This window comes from Pleurodeles waltl, chromosome 5 (genome assembly GCF_031143425.1).
Source record: "Pleurodeles waltl isolate 20211129_DDA chromosome 5, aPleWal1.hap1.20221129, whole genome shotgun sequence".
Classification (NCBI taxonomy): domain Eukaryota; kingdom Metazoa; phylum Chordata; class Amphibia; order Caudata; family Salamandridae; genus Pleurodeles; species Pleurodeles waltl.
The window spans coordinates 433,794,952-433,820,196 of NC_090444.1; the positions used below are offsets into that span (position 1 = coordinate 433,794,952).

Sequence of the window (25,245 nt, forward strand, 5' to 3'; positions counted from 1 at the left end):
TTTGTAGGAGGCTGGACTGGCTTGTAGTGAGTACCAAGGGGTACTTGCACCTTGCACCAGGCCCAGTTATCCCTTATTAGTGTATAGGGTGTCTAGCAGCTTAGGCTGATAGATAATGGTAGCTTAGCAAAGCAGCTCAGGCTGAACTAGGAGACGTGTGAAGCTACTACAGTACCACTTAGTGTCATATGCACAATATCATAAGAAAACACAATACACAGTTATACTAAAAATAAAGGTACTTTATTTTTATGACAATATGCCAAAGTATCTTAGAGTGTACCCTCAGTGAGAGGATAGGAAATATACACAAGATATATATACACAATAGCAAAAATATGCAGTATAGTCTTAGAAAACAGTGCAAACAATGTATAGTTACAATAGGATGCAATGGGGAAACATAGGGATAGGGGCAACACAAACCATATACTCCAGAAGTGGAATGCGAACCACGAATGGACCCCAAACCTATGTGACCTTGTAGAGGGTCGCTGGGACTATTAGAAAATAGTGAGAGTTAGAAAAATAACCCTCCCCAAGACCCTGAAAAGTGAGTGCAAAGTGCACTAAAGTTCCCCTAAGGACAAAATAGTCGTGTTAGAGGGAAAATGCAAAGAAAACACAAATCAGCAATGCAACAACGATGGATTCCTGACTGAGGGTACCTGTGGAACAAGGGGACCAAGTCCAAAAGTCACAAGCAGCTCGGAGATGGGCAGATGCCCAAGAAATGCCAGCGGTTGGTGCAAAGAAGCTCTTACTAGGCTGAAGAACTGTGAATACTGCAGGAACGACAAGGGCTAGAGACTTCCCCTTTGGAGGATGGATCCCCCACGCCTTGGAGAGTCGTGCAGAAGTGTTTTCCCGCCGAATGGACGCCAACAAGCCTTGCTACACGCAAATCGTGCGTTTGGCGTTTTTGGACGCTGCTGGGGCCCAGGAGGGACCAGGAGGTCGCAAATTGGACCTGCAGAGAGAGGGGACGTCGAGCAAGACAAAGAGCCCTCACTGAAGCAGGTAGCACCCGGAGAAGTGCCAGAAACAGGCACTACAAGGATGCGTGAAACGGTGCTCGCCGAAGTTGCACAAAGGAGTCCCACGTCGCCGGAGACCAACTTAGAAAGTCGTGCAATGCAGGTTAGAGTGCCGTGGACCCAGGCTTGGCTGTGCACGAAGGATTTCCGCCGGAAGTGCACAGGGGCCGGAGAAGCTTGCAAAGTCGCGGTTCCCAGCAATGTAGCCCAGCGAGGTGAGGCAAGGACTTACCTCCACCAAACTTGGGCTGAAGAGTCACTGGACTGTGGGGGTCACTTGGACGGTGTCGCTGGATTCGAGGGACCTCGCTCGTCGTGCTGAGAGGAGACCCAAGGGACCGGAGATGCAGCTTTTTGGTGCCTGCGGTTGCAGGGGGAAGATTCCGTCGACCCACGGGAGATTTCTTCGGAGCTTCTGGTGCAGAGAGGAGGCAGACTACCCCCACAGCATGCACAAGCAGGAAAACAGTCGAGAAGGCGGCAGGATCAGCGTTACAGAGTTGCAGTAGTCGTCTTTGCTACTATGTTGCAGGTTTGCAGGCTTCCAGCGCGGTCAGCGGTCGATTCCTTATCAGAAGGTGAAGAGGGAGATGCAGAGGAACTCGGCTGAGCTCATGCATTCGTTATCTAAAGTTTCCCCAGAGACAGAGACCCTAAATAGCCAGAAAAGAGGGTTTGGCTACCTAGGAGAGAGGAAAGGCTACTAACACCTGAAGGAGCCTATCACAAGGAGTCTCTGACGTCACCTGGTGGCACTGGCCACTCAGAGCAGTCCAGTGTGCCAGCAGCACCTCTGTTTCCAAGATGGCAGAGGTCTGGAGCACACTGGAGGAGCTCTGGACACCTCCCAGGGGAGGTGCAGGTCAGGGGAGTGGTCACTCCCCTTTCCTTTGTCCAGTTTCGCGCCAGAGCAGGGGCTAAGGGGTCCCTGAACCGGTGTAGACTGGCTTATGCAGAATTGGGCACACCTGTGCCCAACAAAGCATTTCCAGAGGCTGGGGGAGGCTACTCCTCCCCTGCCTTCACACCATTTTCCAAAGGGAGAGGGTGTCACACCCTCTCTCAGAGGAAGTTCTTTGTTCTGCCATCCTGGGCCAGGCCTGGCTGGACCCCAGGAGGGCAGCTGCCTGTCTGAGGGGTTGGCAGCAGCAGCAGCTGCAGAGAAACCCCAGGAAGGGCAGTCTGGCAGTACCAGGGTCTGTGCTACAGACCACTGGGATCATGGAATTGTACCAACAATGCCAGGATGGCATAGAGGGGGCAATTCCATGATCATAGACATGTTACATGGCCATATTCGGAGTTACCATGGTGAAGCTACATATAGGTAGTGACCTATATGTAGTGCACGCGTGTAATGGTGTCCCCGCACTCACAAAGTTCAGTGAATTGGCTCTGAACAATGTGGGGGCACCTTGGCTAGTGCCAGGGTGCCCTCACACTAAGTAACTTTGCACCTAACCTTTACCAGGTAAAGGTTAGACATATAGGTGACTTATAAGTTACTTAAGTGCAGTGTAAAATGGCTGTGAAATAACGTGGACGTTATTTCACTCAGGCTGCAGTGGCAGGCCTGTGTAAGAATTGTCAGAGCTCCCTATGGGTGGCAAAAGAAATGCTGCAGCCCATAGGGATCTCCTGGAACCCCAATACCCTGGGTACCTCAGTACCATATACTAGGGAATTATAAGGGTGTTCCAGTAAGCCAATGTAAATTGGTAAAAATGGTCACTAGCCTGTCAGTGACAATTTGGAAAGAAATGAGAGAGCATAACCACTGAGGTTCTGGTTAGCAGAGCCTCAGTGAGACAGTTAGGCACCACACAGGGAACATACACATGCACACCTATGAGCACTGGGGCCCTGTGTGACAGGGTCCCAGTGACACATACATATAGGCCACAAACCTATGAGCATTGGGGTCCTGACCAGCAGGATCCCAGTGACACATAACAACCATACTGAAAACATGGTGTTTTCACTATGAGCACTGAGGCCTGGCTATCAGGATCCCAGTGAGACAGTGAAAACAGTGACAAACACCCTGACATACACTCACAAACAGGCCAAAAGTGGGGGTAACAAGGCTAGAAAGAGGCTACCTTCTCACACAACCCCCCCCCAAACGAAGGACAATAAGGCTAACCTTGGCCAGTTGAGACTTTATTGTCTAAGTGGTGATAAGTAGAGAGTAGCTCTGCAATAGACTGGTTACTCCCTTTATCATCCACTATATGGTTACTTCCCTGTGGGGATGTAAACCACCCTGTTTGAAGTTTTTTAGCTAAGCAACAATGTGAAGATGTATTTTCAGAGTTTCTATCAGTAAGTTTTAGTTTAGAGCAGTGGGAATTGTCCACTGAACCTATTTGTAGTGATGGAAATGCCAGACAGGGATGCTGTCTCAGAAAAGCCATAGCTGGGCAAAAACTTTGTCCATCTGGCTGGAAGAGAGAACAGGGATGCTGTTTCTCTTGAGTTGGAGCAGGGCAGGGATGCTGTCCTATGAGCTCCACACTAGGGCAGGGATGCTGTCCTAAGTGTTGTGAGGTAGTGCAGGGTTTCTGCACTAAAGTTTCTCTGGAAGGGTTGGAGGGATGCTCCATGTTAACTAAAATGGTGCTGTTTTTCTCACCAATGTTAGTTATCCCACAGAGAGGTACTTCCACCTCAGGGAGTCCAGCTTTGCCAGCTGATGATTCCCTTAGAACAGGTGCCACCCCAGGAGAGGTTTCTCCCACCACAGGAATAGTATCCTGAATGGTAGGGTGGTTAGGGGATACTGTGATACCCTTTTTACCTGTTGATGGAGAGGGATCCTGAGTTTTCAGGCCTTCTCTCCTTTGCTTTTTCATTTCACTTGAAATGAGAGGGAACAATTCCTCAGGGATGCCCAGCATGGCTGCATGGGCATAAAACTCTACATCAGCCCAACCTGAGGCCTCTAGGTCATTACCTAAGAGACAGTCTACAGGTAAGCTAGGTGATACCACCACCTGCTTAGGGCCAGTAACTCCACCCCAACTAAACTGAATTATAGCTAAGGGAAGAAACTTAGTGGAGTTATGGACATCAATAATCTTATACTGTTGTCCAATGATGTGTTGTTCAGGAGGCACTAGGTTTTCAGTCACCAAAGTGAAACTGGCACCTGTGTCCCTGTAGGCCAAGGCCTCAACACCATTTATTGAAACTGTCTGCCTGTACTTATCCATTGTAAGGGGACAAGCAGCCAGTGTGGCAAGGCCAATGCCACTAGGTGTGACAGAAACTGTCTTGGGACTGATTACATCAGTTTCCACTATGGACCCATAAGTGAACCCAACTACACCCTTTGCTTGACTGTTGCCAGCAGTCCCACCACTAGTACCACTACTGCTAGGGGCACTAGAGCTTGATGTATTAGTGGTGGTAGGCTCAGGGGGTTTACCTGGACAGGACTTATCCCCTGGCCTATGGCCTCTGTTTTTACACACAAAGCACCAAGGCTTTTTAATGTGTGCAGGTTGGGAAGAAGAGGAAGAATTTGTTTTATCCCCACCCTCTGAAGAGTGTTTAAGATTTGAAGTGGGATCTTTGGTTTTACCCTTATCCCCATGCTTATCTTGAGATTTTTCACCATCTTTCTTCTTATTGCCATCTTTGTCACCCCCTGTATGAACTTTTCTGTTCACCCTTGTTCTGACCCATTTGTCTGCCTTCTTTCCCAATTCTTGGGGAGAGGTCAGATCAGAGTCTACCAGGTACTGGTGCAACAAATCAGACACACAATTATTAAGTATATGCTCTCTCAGGATTGTGTTATACAGGCTTTCATAATCAGTAACTTTACTGCCATGTAACCACCCCTCCAAGGCCTTCACTGAATGGTCAATGAAATCAACCCAGTCTTGTGAAGACTCCTTTTTGGTCTCTCTGAACTTTATCCTGTACTGTTCAGTGGTTAAGCCATAACCATCCAGGAGTGCATTCTTAAGAACTGTAAAATTATTGGCATCATTTTCTTTCACAGTAAGGAGCCTATCCCTACCTTTTCCACTAAATGATAGCCATAGGATAGCAGCCCACTGCCTTTGAGGGACATCCTGTACAACACAGGCCCTCTCAAGTGCAGCAAACCACTTGTTAATGTCATCCCCCTCCTTATAAGGGGGAACTATCTTGTGCAGATTCCTGGAATCATGCTCTTTTGCAGGATGACTATGGGGAATACTGCTGCTGCCACCATGGGTTTCTAAACCCAACTTCTGTCTTTCCCTCTCTACTTCTAAAGACTGTCTATCCAAATCCAGCTGTTGCTTCTTGAGCTTCAGTCTGGTTTGCTCCACTCTCAATCTATTGAGCTCCCTTTCTAACAATCTGTCATCAGGGTGGGTGGGAGGGACATTTCTAGATACAGAGGTATGATGGGAATGAACAGAAGGAGACCTGTCCCTTACAGAGGGCACCCTAACAGCTTGGCTACCAGTATAATGTGAGAGCACATCATCAGTATGATGTGATTCAACCTCTGTACCAACTATGCTAGACTGTCTAGTAATGGGCAGGCTGAGAATTTTCTTTCCAGAACCTTTTCCTGGGGGAGTCCCTGGATCAGATTGAGAACCATTAGCTACTTTTTCTACAGATTGGGCACTTATGGCCTTATCCTGTACTCTAAGCATATTAATTAACAGTTCTAAGGAAGGATTCTTCCCTACACTCAAACCTCTCTCTATGCAGAGACTCCTTGCTCCTTTCCAGCTAAGGTGATCATATGCAAGTTTGGACAGTTCAACTTTTTGGCCTGTGCCAGACATTTTTAGAGAGAGTTAAAGTGATAGACAAAGAGAAAAAAGTTTTCAGAACTTTTTGGAAAGACAGAAAAACTTTTTAAACTTTTAAGAACTTTTTGAAAGTTTAGAAGTACTTTTCAGCACTTAGAAAAGAGTGAAAAGAGGAAATGCAAAACTTTTTGGCTATGTGTATATACACTGACCTTGTTTTGTATATTTTTCTCTTATGAAAAGTACAATGACAAGAGTGGTAAGTAGTCTCAAGCACTTATCCCACCACTGCACAACCAATGTAGGAGGCTGGACTGGCTTGTAGTGAGTACCAAGGGGTACTTGCACCTTGCACCAGGCCCAGTTATCCCTTATTAGTGTATAGGGTGTCTAGCAGCTTAGGCTGATAGATAATGGTAGCTTAGCAAAGCAGCTCAGGCTGAACTAGGAGACGTGTGAAGCTACTACAGTACCACTTAGTGTCATATGCACAATATCATAAGAAAACACAATACACAGTTATACTAAAAATAAAGGTACTTTATTTTTATGACAATATGCCAAAGTATCTTAGAGTGTACCCTCAGTGAGAGGATAGGAAATATACACAAGATATATATACACAATAGCAAAAATATGCAGTATAGTCTTAGAAAACAGTGCAAACAATGTATAGTTACAATAGGATGCAATGGGGAAACATAGGGATAGGGGCAACACAAACCATATACTCCAGAAGTGGAATGCGAACCACGAATGGACCCCAAACCTATGTGACCTTGTAGAGGGTCGCTGGGACTATTAGAAAATAGTGAGAGTTAGAAAAATAACCCTCCCCAAGACCCTGAAAAGTGAGTGCAAAGTGCACTAAAGTTCCCCTAAGGACAAAATAGTCGTGTTAGAGGGAAAATGCAAAGAAAACACAAATCAGCAATGCAACAACGATGGATTCCTGACTGAGGGTACCTGTGGAACAAGGGGACCAAGTCCAAAAGTCACAAGCAGCTCGGAGATGGGCAGATGCCCAAGAAATGCCAGCGGTTGGTGCAAAGAAGCTCTTACTAGGCTGAAGAACTGTGAATACTGCAGGAACGACAAGGGCTAGAGACTTCCCCTTTGGAGGATGGATCCCCCACGCCTTGGAGAGTCGTGCAGAAGTGTTTTCCCGCCGAATGGACGCCAACAAGCCTTGCTACACGCAAATCGTGCGTTTGGCGTTTTTGGACGCTGCTGGGGCCCAGGAGGGACCAGGAGGTCGCAAATTGGACCTGCAGAGAGAGGGGACGTCGAGCAAGACAAAGAGCCCTCACTGAAGCAGGTAGCACCCGGAGAAGTGCCAGAAACAGGCACTACAAGGATGCGTGAAACGGTGCTCGCCGAAGTTGCACAAAGGAGTCCCACGTCGCCGGAGACCAACTTAGAAAGTCGTGCAATGCAGGTTAGAGTGCCGTGGACCCAGGCTTGGCTGTGCACGAAGGATTTCCGCCGGAAGTGCACAGGGGCCGGAGAAGCTTGCAAAGTCGCGGTTCCCAGCAATGTAGCCCAGCGAGGTGAGGCAAGGACTTACCTCCACCAAACTTGGGCTGAAGAGTCACTGGACTGTGGGGGTCACTTGGACGGTGTCGCTGGATTCGAGGGACCTCGCTCGTCGTGCTGAGAGGAGACCCAAGGGACCGGAGATGCAGCTTTTTGGTGCCTGCGGTTGCAGGGGGAAGATTCCGTCGACCCACGGGAGATTTCTTCGGAGCTTCTGGTGCAGAGAGGAGGCAGACTACCCCCACAGCATGCACAAGCAGGAAAACAGTCGAGAAGGCGGCAGGATCAGCGTTACAGAGTTGCAGTAGTCGTCTTTGCTACTATGTTGCAGGTTTGCAGGCTTCCAGCGCGGTCAGCGGTCGATTCCTTATCAGAAGGTGAAGAGGGAGATGCAGAGGAACTCGGCTGAGCTCATGCATTCGTTATCTAAAGTTTCCCCAGAGACAGAGACCCTAAATAGCCAGAAAAGAGGGTTTGGCTACCTAGGAGAGAGGAAAGGCTACTAACACCTGAAGGAGCCTATCACAAGGAGTCTCTGACGTCACCTGGTGGCACTGGCCACTCAGAGCAGTCCAGTGTGCCAGCAGCACCTCTGTTTCCAAGATGGCAGAGGTCTGGAGCACACTGGAGGAGCTCTGGACACCTCCCAGGGGAGGTGCAGGTCAGGGGAGTGGTCACTCCCCTTTCCTTTGTCCAGTTTCGCGCCAGAGCAGGGGCTAAGGGGTCCCTGAACCGGTGTAGACTGGCTTATGCAGAATTGGGCACACCTGTGCCCAACAAAGCATTTCCAGAGGCTGGGGGAGGCTACTCCTCCCCTGCCTTCACACCATTTTCCAAAGGGAGAGGGTGTCACACCCTCTCTCAGAGGAAGTTCTTTGTTCTGCCATCCTGGGCCAGGCCTGGCTGGACCCCAGGAGGGCAGCTGCCTGTCTGAGGGGTTGGCAGCAGCAGCAGCTGCAGAGAAACCCCAGGAAGGGCAGTCTGGCAGTACCAGGGTCTGTGCTACAGACCACTGGGATCATGGAATTGTACCAACAATGCCAGGATGGCATAGAGGGGGCAATTCCATGATCATAGACATGTTACATGGCCATATTCGGAGTTACCATGGTGAAGCTACATATAGGTAGTGACCTATATGTAGTGCACGCGTGTAATGGTGTCCCCGCACTCACAAAGTTCAGTGAATTGGCTCTGAACAATGTGGGGGCACCTTGGCTAGTGCCAGGGTGCCCTCACACTAAGTAACTTTGCACCTAACCTTTACCAGGTAAAGGTTAGACATATAGGTGACTTATAAGTTACTTAAGTGCAGTGTAAAATGGCTGTGAAATAACGTGGACGTTATTTCACTCAGGCTGCAGTGGCAGGCCTGTGTAAGAATTGTCAGAGCTCCCTATGGGTGGCAAAAGAAATGCTGCAGCCCATAGGGATCTCCTGGAACCCCAATACCCTGGGTACCTCAGTACCATATACTAGGGAATTATAAGGGTGTTCCAGTAAGCCAATGTAAATTGGTAAAAATGGTCACTAGCCTGTCAGTGACAATTTGGAAAGAAATGAGAGAGCATAACCACTGAGGTTCTGGTTAGCAGAGCCTCAGTGAGACAGTTAGGCACCACACAGGGAACATACACATGCACACCTATGAGCACTGGGGCCCTGTGTGACAGGGTCCCAGTGACACATACATATAGGCCACAAACCTATGAGCATTGGGGTCCTGACCAGCAGGATCCCAGTGACACATAACAACCATACTGAAAACATGGTGTTTTCACTATGAGCACTGAGGCCTGGCTATCAGGATCCCAGTGAGACAGTGAAAACAGTGACAAACACCCTGACATACACTCACAAACAGGCCAAAAGTGGGGGTAACAAGGCTAGAAAGAGGCTACCTTCTCACACAGTTATCCTCAGCAAAATACAGACCTTGCATAAGATGGTGGCCTTTCAGTAAGTCCCCGTTTATTAATATAGCATTATTATTAAAAATGTATCCACACATTAATCGGTCAAAATGATTGCGTAACTCTAGATTTTATCAATAAAATCCTTGCTCCCACAATCCATCCTCTGATGACTGTCATCACATAAACACTAAAATAAATGTATTTATTTAATTCCAAAATTTAGAACCTTGATTCTTTCACCTTTTTATAAATGTTCTTTCTCCTTGTATTGTTCCCATAAAATGTATCCATTTGAACATCTACCCTCCTGATTCTTTTCAAACCTTCTTCTGAATATTTTATACATTCTATATATTGCCCAAATTCCAATTAGACAAAACACAATAATTGAAATCCATTTGACCAATTTCAATATAATATCTCTCCCAAGTTGCCAAGCCAATTTCTCACTGAAGCAATTCCCTTGCCAGCTTTTTCTTCAGACAGTAGTTTCAGTTAGTTCTTTTAGTTCAGTTTTATTTTCTGTTAAATTATTAATCAAACCTCTTTTTAATTTAGAATTGTCCAGTATGTATGAACAACAGTGACTCGGACCAATTAATTTGCAAACTACGCCCTCTTTCGCTAAGAGAATGTCTAATTCAAGGTGGTGCTCTTGTAGCAACCAATTCTGTATCTAAGAGAATAATAGCTCTTTAATAACCTTTAACATGTTATCCACAACTGTAGACAACTTCTATAGTTTTATTTAGTTCAGAATAACTCCCACTGAAGGAATTATCGCTCCTAAAATGTCTCCCACAATGCTAGAAACCGATTCTCACTTGTGTCTTGTTTGAATTTTAGTAAATTTAGGAAACTTACTTAAATCTTCCAATTGATACATTTTTGGAAAGACTACTTCCAAATAACATGTGCCATACCACCCTTTAGGACACGGCAATGAGCATTCTTTCCATAAATAAAGTATACACCAGGCTCTGGAGGATCTGACCATTCGTCATAAAACTCCATTTACTCTGAAACAAAAACACGTCTACATTCACTTGTACCCACATATATCTTATTAAAGTGACTTTCCACCCCATACATTCAAAGCTTCCCTACATGTTCTGCATCTAATGCTGGCTTTCCTTGTTTAGTAATGTCAGTGTGAGCATAATTAATTCCAGGCCAACGATTATTCCCTTATCTATTTTGGCTTTAATTTCTCTTCGCCTGTCTTCTGTGTTATTTAAAAACGTCTTCTCTACTGTTGTAAGCAAACGAGTGAGGTTATTTCTGTGAGCAAAAGCTGTGCCAAAAGTTAACATAGGTTCAAAGAAACCCCTTACTAAAACTGTTATTATCTTTTGCTATTTTATTTAAATACCCAACGACAGGAACAAAAGAAAACACATAGTTAGAAAAGAAATATTGAATATATTCCTGGTTATAGAATCATGTTAGTAAAAGACTACAACTTATAGCATAAGTAAGCGGTAAGCTATGATAGCAATTCCCTCCTCCACAGAGTCTGGAATCTGCATGCAGACATTATTCTTCCGCGTCCATTACCCTAACATACTCATGCAATAAGCGATAGACATTAGAAAAAAGCTTTCTCTTGGTGTAAGTATTTAACATCTATCTTAAACCTATCTGTTGCTGAAAGAGTAGTAGTAGTCACTGAAGAACTAACAGTTGTGAGTGTCTTTGTAGCATGGTTGGCTCCATTTGTCTCATAAACAATTACACTCACAAATAACGAAAAACATACTATCACACAATTGCCAAACCAATACCTATATATTTACAGCGACTAATATTTAGTATGTTGATTGCTCAAGTTTCCCATGATCTATAAAGAACCAAAAAATAGAAGTAAGCAAAATATGACTATGTAACAAAAACAAAAGACAAAACATTTTCACACATTTCAAAACCTTCCATCATCAACCCCTCCTAATTTTTTATTTATTTTTTCAAATATTCATTCACATCATCAGGATCCTCCTTTTCATAATTCAGTAAAAATCTGTCAATCAGTTTAGCAGCTTGTCAAATCAGGTTATCAAAGTCTCTTAGGTCCGACTTTATCAAAATTCTTTCTATTTACTTTTCCAAAAATTAAACTCAACATTAGTTCTTTTCTTTATCTCTTCACGTACCAAAATATGAACTTGGAATGTCTTTCAAAATAAAAATTTAAACACTCTTCTTGCCATTCATTTGAGTTACATACGTCCATTCCGGACCAGAATATCTTCTTTTTGCAACTTTCTTTCTCTTTGCTCTTTGACTATTTCGAGCTTCTTCACTGATGTTTTCTTCTTCATTTAGCTCTTTTTCCTCTTGAATTGGTGGAATCATATTCATCTTCCCTGCTTTTGGGCTCTTCTCTGGCCAATTGTCACCTTTTTGAAGTTTTTCTTGTCAACACTTTTTTCAGAATCAAACTAGAACTCTTCTTCTTTGATGTTCCCTCAATTGGCCCAGGAGGAGTCTTACCCTCTTGGCTTGGATCTGCCTCAACTTACTCTCCATTGGGGCCAGTCACTTGTTCAGTCTGGTGCATCAGAACACCTACTTCTGAGGACACCCTACTCTGAGCAGAACTTCTTTCGACAGGTATTCTCTCTTGTTCTCCTTGTACCGGTTCTCTCACCACTTAATTTATGGATGATTCACCTTCCTCCAAGAGTCTTTCTCCTTCATCTGACACTGGGGTAGGTAAATCAGTTGGAATGTTTCGAGGTACTGCTTCCAGTTCTCCTCATTCTTGTTCTTGTCCTGGAAATACGCTTAGCTGCAGGCAATCTCAACAGCTCTTCTTGCTTTGTTGGAGTGTTCACCTTCCGAGTATGACTTGTATGCACCTAGTTTGGTAAACCTGCTCACTTCAGTCATCGTCGTTATCAATATCACCTTATAGGGACCCTTCCACCTTGGCTCCAAGCACGACTTCCTCATGTGCTTACGAATGACGACCCAATCACCAGCTTTCGGGTTGTGTCCCTGACCTTGAGACTGTTGAAGTGTGGTTGCTTCCACCTGATGAGAAAAAGATCGAACTACATCAGCCAACCCTTTTCAGTAATCTAACACCATGTCATCTGTAATATTTACAAGAACATTTGCAGGTATTGCTGGCAGTCTCATGGCTCTTCCCATTAAGATCTCATGGGGCAAAAAGCCTGTCTTCTTGCCAGGAGTACTTCTCATTGACATTAGAACCAACTGTAAAGCATCTGGCCATTTCAAATTCGTTGATTCACACATCTTTGCAAGTCTGGTCGTTAGAGATCCATTCATCTGCTCTACAAGTCCTGAAGCTTCTGGGTGGTAACTACAATGGAGTTTCCGCTCAATGTTTAAAGCTGAACATAGCAACTTTATCACTTCATTGTTGAAGTGGCTTCCTCTATCTGATCCTAAAGAGACTGGGAAACCGAAACGTGGAATCAACTCTCTAAACAGCAACTTAGCTACTGTGAGACACTAATTTCTTCTTGTAGGGTAATCCTCAGTCTGACTGAAAATGCACACAATCACCAAAACATATTACAAACCAGCACATGCAGGCATCTCAATGAAATCCATTTGCATTCTGCTGAATGGTCCTCCCGCCGTGCCAATGGGCTCCATATTGACCACTGTCCCTTTACCAACATTCATTTGCTGGCAGACAATGCATCTACGGCAAACTACTTTGGCAACCTGTCTAAATTTTGAGTTAAACCATTGTTGCTTAAAACTCCAAACCATTGCATCTCTTCCTATGTGTGCATGACCATGGTAGTAGCTAGCCATTTGAGTCGGTAAACCATTTGGCAGAACTACCTTCCCTTCTGCTGTCACCCAGACATCGTCCTCCCTCTGTACCCATTTAAGCGTGACCCAATTTTGCACTCTTCTTTTGGAACATTGTCTTGTAGAGCCTTTAGCTCTTCCAAGGTATCAACAATTTGCGTAGTGAAATTTATATACACCTCATCATTTTCAGGCAACAATTCCCAACTTCCCTTTAAAGAAATACCATTCAGGGCACAGAACTTTGCAACCTGATCTACGTATGCCTTTCCCAAAGACACACAGGGCCTGATTACAACTTTGGAGGAGGTGTTAATCCCTCCCAAATGTGACGGATATACCACCAGCCGTATTACGAGTTCCATAGGATATAATGGACTCGTAATACGGCTGGTGGTATATCCGTCACTTTTGGGACGGATTAACACCTCCTCCAAAGTTGTAATCAGTCCTATAATCCTGTGCCCTTTGGTGTGCACTGCATTTCACCACAGCCATTTTCTAAGGTTTCTGAACAACTTGTAATAATTTAAGAGTTCTTTCACCATTCCTCACAGGTGAACCAGAAGTTGTTAGGAAAACTGTCTGTGACCATATCTGGCCAAAATCATGCACAGTGCTGAATACATATTGACTATCTGCATAGATTTTTACTTTCATCTGATCCGAAATCTGGCATGCTCTAGTAAGAGCCACCAATTCTGCTATTTGTGCAGAAAACACTCCTCAAAGCCACAAAGCTTCCCGTATGCCAGTAATAGTACATACTGCATACCCTGCTCTCAAAGTACCCACATTATCTCTTAAGCAGGAACCATCGAAAAAGATAATTTGATCATTGCCTTCCAAGCAGGTGTCTCTAATATCTGCTCTGGGTTTTGTGCATAACTCTGTAATTTCTAAACAATCGTATTCAGTATCATCCAATTAATCTAAACCAATCTTTTCAACTGGGAGTGAAGTTGCTGGATTAATCACTGTACATCTTTTGTCATATTAGGGGCTCCCAAAATGAATGTCTCTTACCTAGACAATCTCGCATTGGTCAGGTACTGTCTTTGAACGGGTCAAAATAATTTCTGTTGAATGGGGCACCATCACAGTAAAGGGCATCTGATTACAGTAGCCTCACTTTGAGCAATGCCATGCTCTACTGCTGCAAAGGACCACAAACATCCTGATAAGGCTGCTGCGACTGGATCCAAACTAGTTGAAAAATATGCTACTGGATGATTGACACCACCACGTATCTACGTTAAAACAGACAAAGAACATGCATCACGTTCATGACAATACAGAAAAAACTGAGTAATCAGGCATACCTAAAGCTGGAGCTTGACAGACTTTCAGTTCAGTGAATGCTTTATACACTCTACAGCCATCATTATAGGATCGGAAACATCTTTGTGTCAAACTCTGTAAGGGCCTTGAAATAACTGAGAAATGTGGAATCCACTGACTACAATATACAACCATTCCCAGAAAAATCCTTATATCTTTTTGTGTAATTGGTACTTTCATCTGCAAAATTGTCGCAACTCTCACCCTTGAGATTCTCCTAGTCCCTTTCTCAATCAGATGACCCAAGTATTTGACCTCTTTCTGACAATACTGTAGTTTAGTAGGGGACACTTTATGACCATTGTCTCCCAGGAAATTTAACAACGCAATTGTATCATTTTTACATCTTTCTTTGGTCTTTGATGCAATCAATAAATCTATGTCTTGCACCAATGTCGATTGGTAAGGCATTACCAATGACAGTAGGTTCTTTTTCAAAATCTGATTGAAAATCAATAGTGACTCTGAAAATCCCTGTGGAATTCTACACCAACAGAAGACTCCGCCCAATAATTTAAAGCAGAGATATCTACTGTCCTCATGAAGAGGCACAGAGAAAAATGCCTGACACAGGTCTAAAACAGTAAACCACTCGCTATCACATGGAATCTGGAACATAATCAAAGCTGGGTTTGGCACAACTGGACAACACTTGATCACAATATCATTAATTTTTCACAAATCCTGTACAAGACGAATTTTCCCACATGGTTTTCTCAAACCCATTATTGGTGAGTTGCACGGACTACTCAGCACCTCTTTCAAGATTCCTTTCTCCACAAACTGTTCTATCAAAGGTTTTATACCTGAGATTCTCAGTTGTCATCGGATACTGTGGAGTCTGAGGAAACACCACATTCGGCTGCACTGCAACTCTGACTGGTTCTACTCCTTTAATCTTTTCCTGAAAGATCCAAAACTTGAGACTTAAAAGTCCTCTGTAAATCAACCGGAAGCTCTTTTATTTCGAAAACTGGAAAGAAACTAATCGCATTGGTCAAAGGTGTTTCTTCTACTTCTGGCTCATTAAAACTAATCAAAGGAAACTCCACAGACAATGGTTCATTGTTAACAGCAAGTGTCAAGTCTTCATCATCACTGTTTGTCTGAATCTCATTTCCTTCGTCTGAACAAGTAATTGAACATCTTGTTTTGGACAATAGATCTCTACCCAGGAGTGAGACAGGACTGGAATCACAAACCACAAATTTATGCAAACCCTTAAAATTACCAATTTTAACAATGACTGGTTCCGTAAGAGGATTTGCCAGATGTTTGTTTGCAACTCCTACAATCTGAACTGTCCTCCCTGACAGAGGTAAATCTGCAACCTGTACAGATCTCACAGTTGAGTGCGTAGCTCCAGTATCAATCAGAAAATAAATTTTGTGACCATGCACTTTTCCCTTTACATATGGACCTTTCTGATCCACATCTAATGATGTGGCCATCACACACACTCCTCATCTGAACTATCTACCAGCCAGATATTGTTTTTCATTCTCACTATGTAAAGGAAATTGTTTCACTGTATTGACACTCTGGTTTGTTTTCTGATTTGTAACCACCTGACAAAGCATCAACTGTTGTTGATCCATGAGACTCTGACACCTGAATTTGTCTTGGTATCTGAATTTGCTGTGCAGGCACCATCTGCACTTGTGGCTGCAACTGTTATACCTGGGACATTTGTACTTGTTGTACCTGCGGTTGTACATTTTGCATCTGCTGCATCGGCTGTAAGGGTTGGAAACCCTGCATAGTATTCACACCATTCTGAACATTCAGAATTTGACCTCTTATTCTGGGTCCTCTCATGTTCTGATAAGTATTGATACAATTTGCCTACTGAACAACACCCCCTTGATTCAATATTGGGTACTTCTGTTTCCAATGTCCAATTGGCCCGCAAAACATGACAAGGTAACATTCTTTTTCCCTGCTGCTCTTCTTGCATCATCACAGAATTCAAATCTACATTCAGATTAACAACCGGAAGCATCATTCCACCTCAACCTCTACCTCTGCCTTGATTCTGAAACATACCATTTCCTTACGGCTGTTATTGAAAATTGCCCTGAATTCCAGTCTGTGCAGCTTTAATCTGCATCACCATTGCTTTCTCTTTCAACTTTCTTTGCTTTAATTCAATCTCTTCACTACAGTATTTTGCATACTGTAACACCTCATAATCTGTTTAGCTTGTCAACAAATCAAATTACTCTTAATCATCTGGCTGATTTCTGGTCTCCATCCTTCAACAAACCTGAAAACAAAATGAGTCATGTCTTTCAGCTCAATTGTTTCTGTACCAATGTAATGTTTAAACACTTTTAACAACCTTTTATAGTATGCATGAATAGACTCTTTCCCTTCATGTGCTGTTCTATCTATGAGTTGCCAATCATTATTTTTCGGAGAAATCCTCGTCTTCAGGACCTCAATGACCTTATAGTAATATTTAATTACTTCTGGAGATGGCGCACCTGTTTTCAGATCTTTTTGCGGTTCACTTGTAGGCCACGCTTTACACTCAGTCCACAAATCTGCTGGAACAACAATATCAAAGAGGGCATTTCGCAAGTTTCACAAACCTATCTGTCTGCTGATACCATTATACTGGCTTCTCTCTCAACCTTGGGTAATCATTTGTAAAACTTAAAATATCACTCCTTCTCTAAGGTACATGCACAAAATTCCTCTTGGAGTTTCTCACATCTTCACAGATTCTCTTGTCTGTGTTATAGCTACAAAAGGAGTATCTAAATCTTTCTTTGGTCTTTCTCTGTTCTTGACCCATCTGCCCTCCCTTTTTTCCAAAGCTCTCCAAACTTGTACTCTCTCTCTCTCGAGTAATTCCCTAAAATGTGTTTTCATCCCTGCAGACCTCATATGTGCAAAATCTTCGGCTTCAAAATGTAACATATAACTTCTCTTCAGGTTCTTCATTTTTATAAGTTCTATTCCATATTTATCTGCTACTTCCTGTAACTGCTGATGTACTTCCCCTGCTCTTTCTGTCATAATCTTACACAGATCTCTCAACTGGGCTTCAGTATATGACTTCAGTCTATTTACTCATATTGTCCCTTCAAGAGTTCACCCGCTTCCATTGATAATCTCGTTCTGTTTATAACTTCATCTTCTTTATTCTGATCCTCTGGAGTCTTTGAAACACTCGAATCTTCTAACCATTTAGTTATTTCCTGTGCAGACAGACCCTTTAATGAAACCTTATCAGGCTGAGCACTCGACTGCTTCTGTATTGGACTCACACATTGTGGAGTTAATAATCTCCTCGCCTGACCACTGCATGATCCAATTACTCCAGAATTTCTAACAGGTGGCAGATCTATTAAATACCTCGACTCGTTTAGGGTTTGTCCAATGGAAGATGTAAACCCAATATTTCCATTCTTACTTTGAATAAGAGAGTTCATTATACCACTGTTGTCTTGGACATATAAAGGCATAGGAGGACCAAATGTAATTGGTACTGAAATCACATCTGGGCTTCTTGTTTCTACACTCTGAGGCTGAATTATTCCCATATTCTGCATCTGTGGTAACAATATTGGAGTATTCTGTTTCTGAATCAATCGCAGCCCTTGTGGATTCTGACCCAAAGAAAACACTAGGTTAGTAGTAGTCTTTACAAATGGAACCTCTGGATACATCTCAGGAATATTTATCTCTGGTAGTTGCCCAGTGTTTATTGGCTCATTAAAACTACTCTGCCTTGGTACTTGCCCAAGAGAACTAATCTGACCTGAGCTCTGTGAACTCCTAAAGAACTCTGATTAATGTTGGAATTAACCTGATAAGGACTCTCTGTGGTGATATAATCACCCTGAACTGAATTCTGAGATACTACAGCTGGTAACTGTGCAGTAGTCCCCATGCCACTAGTCACAGAATCCTCTTGAGTCACATATAGTGGCGGACTATTTCTCAAAATCTCAGCTATAACCTCATCATCGTTCGATTCATCATCATTCATTCATCATCCTTGAACATAACTATTTTAAGTGCTTTTGATTTCTGTCCCTCGACTACTGAAGAACTTTTTTAGTCTTCTTTGAAACCTTGTTTGACTCATTTTCATTGTCTTTTGTCAATGCTGGAAACAACCGAACACCCTGTAAAGTATTGAGTCTCCACTGTCTCTGTTCACTGTCCCATCTAGCCTCTGCTTGTGACTTTTCTGCCTTTCTCATTCTCCTCTCGAATTTCAAAGACTGTTGCTGCCTAGCTACTAGTTCCCAAATTGCTAAAGCTTCAAACTGAGCTGGTCTCAGAGGAGGTACCAAACCATACATTTTCTGCCTCAAATACTCCTAAACCCTTAAATTAAAAGTACCATTTTCTGGAAGGGCTAAACAACCTTTGTTCTTTTGTGATTTTAATCCAATGTTTCAACCAAAGAAATGCTCTGGTATCCTTCTCCTCAATTACGATATATGCCAGAGTACCTTCTGGCAGACAAATCTCTCCCTCTCTTGCCAGAATATACTCCTCACCTCTAAAAACACTTTTTAAATCTTTAAAAAACTTCATTTTCAACTAAATCTGTTAAACAATTAATCAGGAGGTGACTACAATCCTCTTCGCCGTTCTGCTCGTCCAATTGCACCACACAATCGTCCACCAATCCATGCACAACCCTTCTTGCTAACCAACCTCTCTGTGCGGCACAAAACTGATGTCACACTCACACACAGCCACAGCCCCTGTCAGTCTCTCAGCCTGTCTTTGTAAATTCAACACTCAAACTAATGCAATAATAATTTGCGAGCAATTCTCAAACCAAATGAAAACAAATTTGTCTATTTGCTCTTGGTAGGAAAACGCAAATCGCTTCCAAAACCTTCAGAATTTTGCTGTTGGCTTTTGCGCTTGTAGCTATTCTTTTTCACAGTTTCTCACATTCGCAAGGAAAATTTTACCCTCAACTGATCAATGGATACTGTCCTGGTGCACATGGAACTCACCAAATCTCTGTCAAAAATTTCAAACACCCAAATTAACTCTCACACTCGACTTACCAACCACGCCTGAATCGTCTACTAAGTAGACAAATTACAACATATACCAAGTGTGTATACTAAGTGTCTCACTACACTTTTCAATATACTCTGGTATTTTAGACCTCTCATTTAGGTCTGTCTTATCAACAACCACTTGGACAATTTTTCCGAGCACTAAGCACTGCACACAAGTGAAGTTTGCTGACTTCCCTACTCACATACCTCTTTTGGAGTGCGCCCACTCCCTATAAACTCACAAATAACTCAATCATCTGCAACATATCTTAAGCTGTGCAAGCGCATATTCTACCCACAGTAAATTCAACAACAGAAAGATAAGTACACTCCCTATCAACCCAGAGCATCTCCAAAGACTGGGGTAAAATCACTTTAGGCATCTAGCAACTAATTTTATCAAATGTGAAAAAATCTTTAAAAAATGAATAATCAAAACACACTAAAACTTTCACAAATTATGACACAAACAATGACATCATCAGAAAAATTACGTAACCATCCTCTGCTACCAAAACCTGTGAACGCAGAGTAACCCTAGCTATTATCTCAGTCTGAATAGTGGGTTTCACACACCAGGTCGATGAACCGAACCGACATTGTTTCGAGGGGACGTCAATTGTAATGCGTCATAATCATCATAAACAACATATGTAATCAGTTCAACTTCAATAACCACACCAGTTTAACAATTTTATTTCCCTATATTAACAATACTAAGGTCACGAAAATAATTCTTAAATGGTACATATAGAGAGACAACAAAGGCTGATTCGAACGCCTTGTATATCTGAGTTTAATCAATGCAAGTAGACAAATTAACTCAATGGTTATACACAAAACCAAAGCACCAGAATCTGAGCAAGAGAAATTTCATCAGTATGATAAACAAAGGCACATCAGAAACATATCATGAGCATTTGAGAACACCTCCCTCACTAACCACTAATTAGCATTGACATGTTGGGCTTCATGTAAAAATTTTAGTAACACAAATTTAGAAAAAAATCTAGCTCGGGTAATATAAAAAATGATATGCAGCAGTAATTAATCAGTTGTAGCTAGTACCTTAAAAACAAGACACATAACAAATCACAGTCAATACTTTACCAATGGTCTACAGATAACCGCAACAACGTTGCTTCATCAGAGGGACACCATCAGGCTCCAACATCAGGAATCAGGTCAGAATAAAGATCAGGGGAATGGTTTAGATTTCTGACTATAAGATACGCTAAACCATTTAAGCATTAAGCACTTCAAGAATGCTCCATCGAAAGACAACAGCAACAAAAGAATAATAACTCGAGAAGAACAACCCCCCCGAACAGTGGTGACAAAACGTTATATTAAACTTGTAAGTGAAAAGGATTGGATGAGACATATGATGAGAAAGTTATGACCAATCAGAACATTAACAGATATCTAAAAATTATACATTAGTGTTACACCAAGTTTTCTATTTGCTGCTGCTCCATTGACGAAACCTAAACTAATACATTTTATATTCTTGACTTCCTTCTCTTACGTCTTATCTGTGGATCCTTTGTTCCCACTTCACCAAGAACATGAACATGCAGGAAGAATGATTAACACGGTTTATTTCCTTACACCCTCAAAGAAAACACACGTTGGTAACATTTCCTTAACAATAAAGACAGTCAAAACTACGGAAACAGTTGAAACATTTTCTATAGTTGCATTACACAATGACCTTGCATCTGCTTCTGCTCTAGCCCTGCAGATGTCACTATTAACACGTTTATTGGTTAAGAAGCAAACTCTTCTCTGTAAAGACAGAATACTGAAAAATAATTCTATTTATCTTATGTTAGCATGAGCAGAATGCAATCCTTTCATAAGATAGTGGGCACTCAATAAGTCACCGGTTTAGTAATATAACATCATTTTTTTTAAATGAATCCACACAAGTCTGCCCAAATGATTACATAAAACCTCTAGATTTTATCACTAAAATCTCTGCTCCCACATACTCCTGAGGCACAGTCAGTAATAAGGCTGCTAGTGCTGTTGGAAATAGGTGGAGGCTGCAAGGGAGATCAAGTTATCTGTCCAGAATCTCACAATGCAGACCTGATGCAGGGATTTGAAACTAATTCTCCATATTCCAAGGCCTGACAAGCCACAGACTTGAGTTTTTAGTGCCACTGAGTTTACGTCCTGAAAGCCTGTACCCTGCAGGGTACCAGGGAAAGGCCTTAGCACTGAGAAGAGGTCACACAAGTCATGGCATTAGATGCCCTAGATGGAACTCTACGGGCCTCTTGTGTGGTAGGCCGCAAGGGAGACGGGTTATTCTATATGTCAAGGCACATGCAGGAAAGATTTTAGGCTGGGCCTGAAGTTGGGCTTAAAAGACCCAACATTTCCCCACCAGCCCTCTTTGTATCTGCCCTTCGCTCCACGTCATCCAGAGCAGCAACTTTCCACACACTTGTCCCTAACGTTCTGTGAAACGTGGGAGTTCATTAAGCCAGAAATGTGGTAAAGCAAGCATGATAGACACGCTTTGTGAACCTGTGGTACATTTAAGTCCTTTAAGTTGTCTTGGACGTGGATTTGTTGCTGACTTGGGGTGAAGGGTGGCCTTTACTGTATAACTCTACCTCGCGGTTGCTCACATCATGGTCTCTTTATTTACTGGGAGAGCTGTGACCTGGTTTGATCACGGAGGGTCCCTGCCTGGGTTATTTACACCAGATATTATTTTGCATCTTGGGAAAAGTCTTCCATTAAATTTATATTATGTATTTATCCACTAAGTGCAAAAATGTTATTCCCCAGAGTTTATCGTGCTCAATTGACCGCACTTGGTAATTGTCAAGTTTATTGGCTATGTGAGTAAATTTATGGGGTGGTCCCATTTCATTATTTGTTTTAACAGTACATGAGTGTGCGGGCTATTTTTGGGTCTTAAAGAGGCGGAGCCACAGCTCCTCTGCAGGCATGACGCATGCCAACCTCTGGGTAGTAAGTGGGCTCTTGAGAATCCTTACATCTCTTCAAATTCATATTATTCTGCCTGCTAATCACTTTCCCTTTCTTGTAACACGCGTTACGATGCTTCACCGCTCATGTTCCATTCAGGTATGTTTTAAAGTTGTGTGTTACTCTGATGTAGATTTATTCTCTTTTCGAGTGAGAACAAAAATAGAAATGTAAAAATGACTGTAAAACGCCTAACACAATGTTAAGTACTTTTGTTATTATAGGTGTAGCTTATTTTATTGTACTCGTGATGTTTCACGGCCTTAATTCAGAGAAAAGAAACATCGACTTCTATGACTGGAATTGTTTAGAAAATCTATAGCTCATAAACTCATTTTACCCAACAGTAGCCAGGGGCCTCTGCTGAAAAGTACAGTTTTCTGTCTAAGCACCTTCATGGTGTCCCCTCCCCCCTTTTATTTGGGCAATGCATTCGCAGCACTCGGATGCTTCGCCGGTGTTTCAGCTTGCTTTCACGTACTGAAAATACCGAGAGGCAGCAAAGGCAAGAAGGAAATTGTGTCAGAAAAGGAAAAAGACGGTTTTAGCCAAGTCCCACTTTTGAAGGCCACTTTAGATTGCCTCTTTCCTTCGGTAGGCATTCATTACTATTTGGTGACAATTAAGTCTATGCTAGTTGTTTCCATTGTGCAGGCTTATCTTGCAGACCCGATCTTGGGTAACAGTTGTCCTCGAAGGCCCACAGTCAACATAAGAAATCGGTTTGCTGTTGTGGTGCCAGTACTGCCAGTCCACAGGTGGCCAAGCAGGCACAGAAGACGACCCTGAGTGCTGGTCTGCCAGCCTGCACAGAGGGAGTCTTTGAGAGGTGCCTCTGCTTAATGAGCTTCACACTGCCTGCAAATGCAAAGTCCACCCATTTTGGCGGAAGGCAATACAGTGTTGGGGGCTCAAAAGTGAGTCCTGAAGCACGGTCAGGAAGTCTTGAAGGCACGTGAGCCCCACCACCCTGGTATGTTGACAGCACGTGATTAAGCCCAGATCTGTCTAATGGATGCTTCTCCTCCTTTAGAGACTGGATGAAAAAGTGGTGAAGCTTTCTAACAGTCCAGCTCTGACATTATATACAGTGGCTGTTTGCACCTGGCAAACAGAGGCTCTTCGATGGAGGCATACAGACCTGACAAACAAGTGTCCTCTAGTAGGATAAAAACCTCTTTTGATTGAGGGTTTTTGCTTTCAAGGCAAAGATAATCCTGTCTGTAGCTTAGGCTATATTTCACAACATTTAAGACAGAAAAACGTATGATTTGTTTGCAGGCTCTATTATCATCTCACGGGATCTGGGGATGAACCCCTCAGTGAGGCTGTAGTTCCTGGAGAGCAGATGCCTTACTGAGAGGGAACTCTACCGTAGTGATGTGGAATTGCTTGGATGAAGCAGTGACTTTCAGATTCGGAAGGCAATGTCACGAAATGGATTCTGGAGAGATAGGAAGTGTAGGTACAGTGACAAGGGGTGGCAGTTTCCATAAATGGGCTTCTTGTGCGATTAAAGATTGTGTTTATGGCATGCCTTCAGAATATCTATAGTTTTGTATTTCAATGTTGAATTGAAAAACAGTTTTTCTGAAAATTAAAACACAAAAAACCTCTGATCAGTGATTCAGCCTTAACTATACCACGATAAGTACTTTTTATTCATGAGTACACACTCTTCTGCTGTGATTAACATTTGAGATAGCCTTTTGCATTATGTACTGCAATAAAAATTCATCAGTATTATATAACTTGTGTAAAAATCTTTTAGTTTCCTTCCTAAACCTCACTGCTACCTAAAATATATTATGTGCATTGTGAATAGTTGTTAGAAAGTGAGGAAAAATCTTTTCCATTGCTTCGTGTACAATGATCCAATGATCAACTTTTAATACAGATCTCTACTCCTAATTGTTCTAATTCCGTACCTTAAAGTGCTTGTTTCTACAAATATAACAATATATCTTAAGAATACTTCTCTATGTTCAGATTTCATTTTCGACAAAAGCAGTTCAGGTAACCTCAAGAAGTGGTATACATGTCCAGGTGACAGCAACAAAGTATCTTGATTGCCTGGCAAGGATGCTGTGAGCAAGAAAAGTTAGACCCAAATGTCTTCAAAATGGCCACCACCATTTCCACCCCCCTTGAGACATTAATGGAATCATAGGATATGTTATATGTACTCTGTTGCAGACAAGTAGTGTGTTCTCCTGGTATGTGAAGCCTTTCCCCAAGTGTCTAACTTTTCTTGACCACCTCCAACTTTTTCTTCCTTTGTATGCACTGAGCGACTTTGCACTAGGTCACTAGCACACTCAATAATCACTGGAAGTTGAGTCACAGATCTTGGCAAATACTTTCTTCATGAACGGGTGTACAGTAGGGTGAATTTCCAATCTATAGGCCACAAATGACTGCTTTTAGTGACCCTGTCTCTAAGCTGCACATAGCCAGCTGATATAACAAAAGAAGAACCATCCCACCATGACACTACAGAAAGTTTTCCATTTACCACAACCAGCTACTGCACAGTACTGGATGATAAACCTTGATTCCATGCAGAAATTACATGAGGGGGCAAGGGAATTGTAGTAAAACACATTTTTCTCCAATAGAATAAACAGTCACTGGTGAGATGATAAAGTGAAATGAATTACACACTTTCTCCTCTCTGAAGTCTTTCTTGCATCACTCTCGAGTCTCTCTTTTTGGGGGCAGAGCCAAACTGGCAACCAACATGGGCACGTGGCTTTGAAGCTCCAGTGCAGTGCTGCTCCTGAATCGTAGAGCCTTCCCAAGGTAA

At 42.7% G+C, this 25,245-nt stretch overlaps 1 protein-coding gene across 1 annotated transcript in view; it reads left to right on the top strand.

Moving 5' to 3' along the window:
• LOC138297264 (uncharacterized) overlaps positions 1 to 25,245 on the top strand; it is a 141,497-nt gene that overhangs the window by 16,109 nt on the left and 100,143 nt on the right. The window lies entirely within an intron of this gene.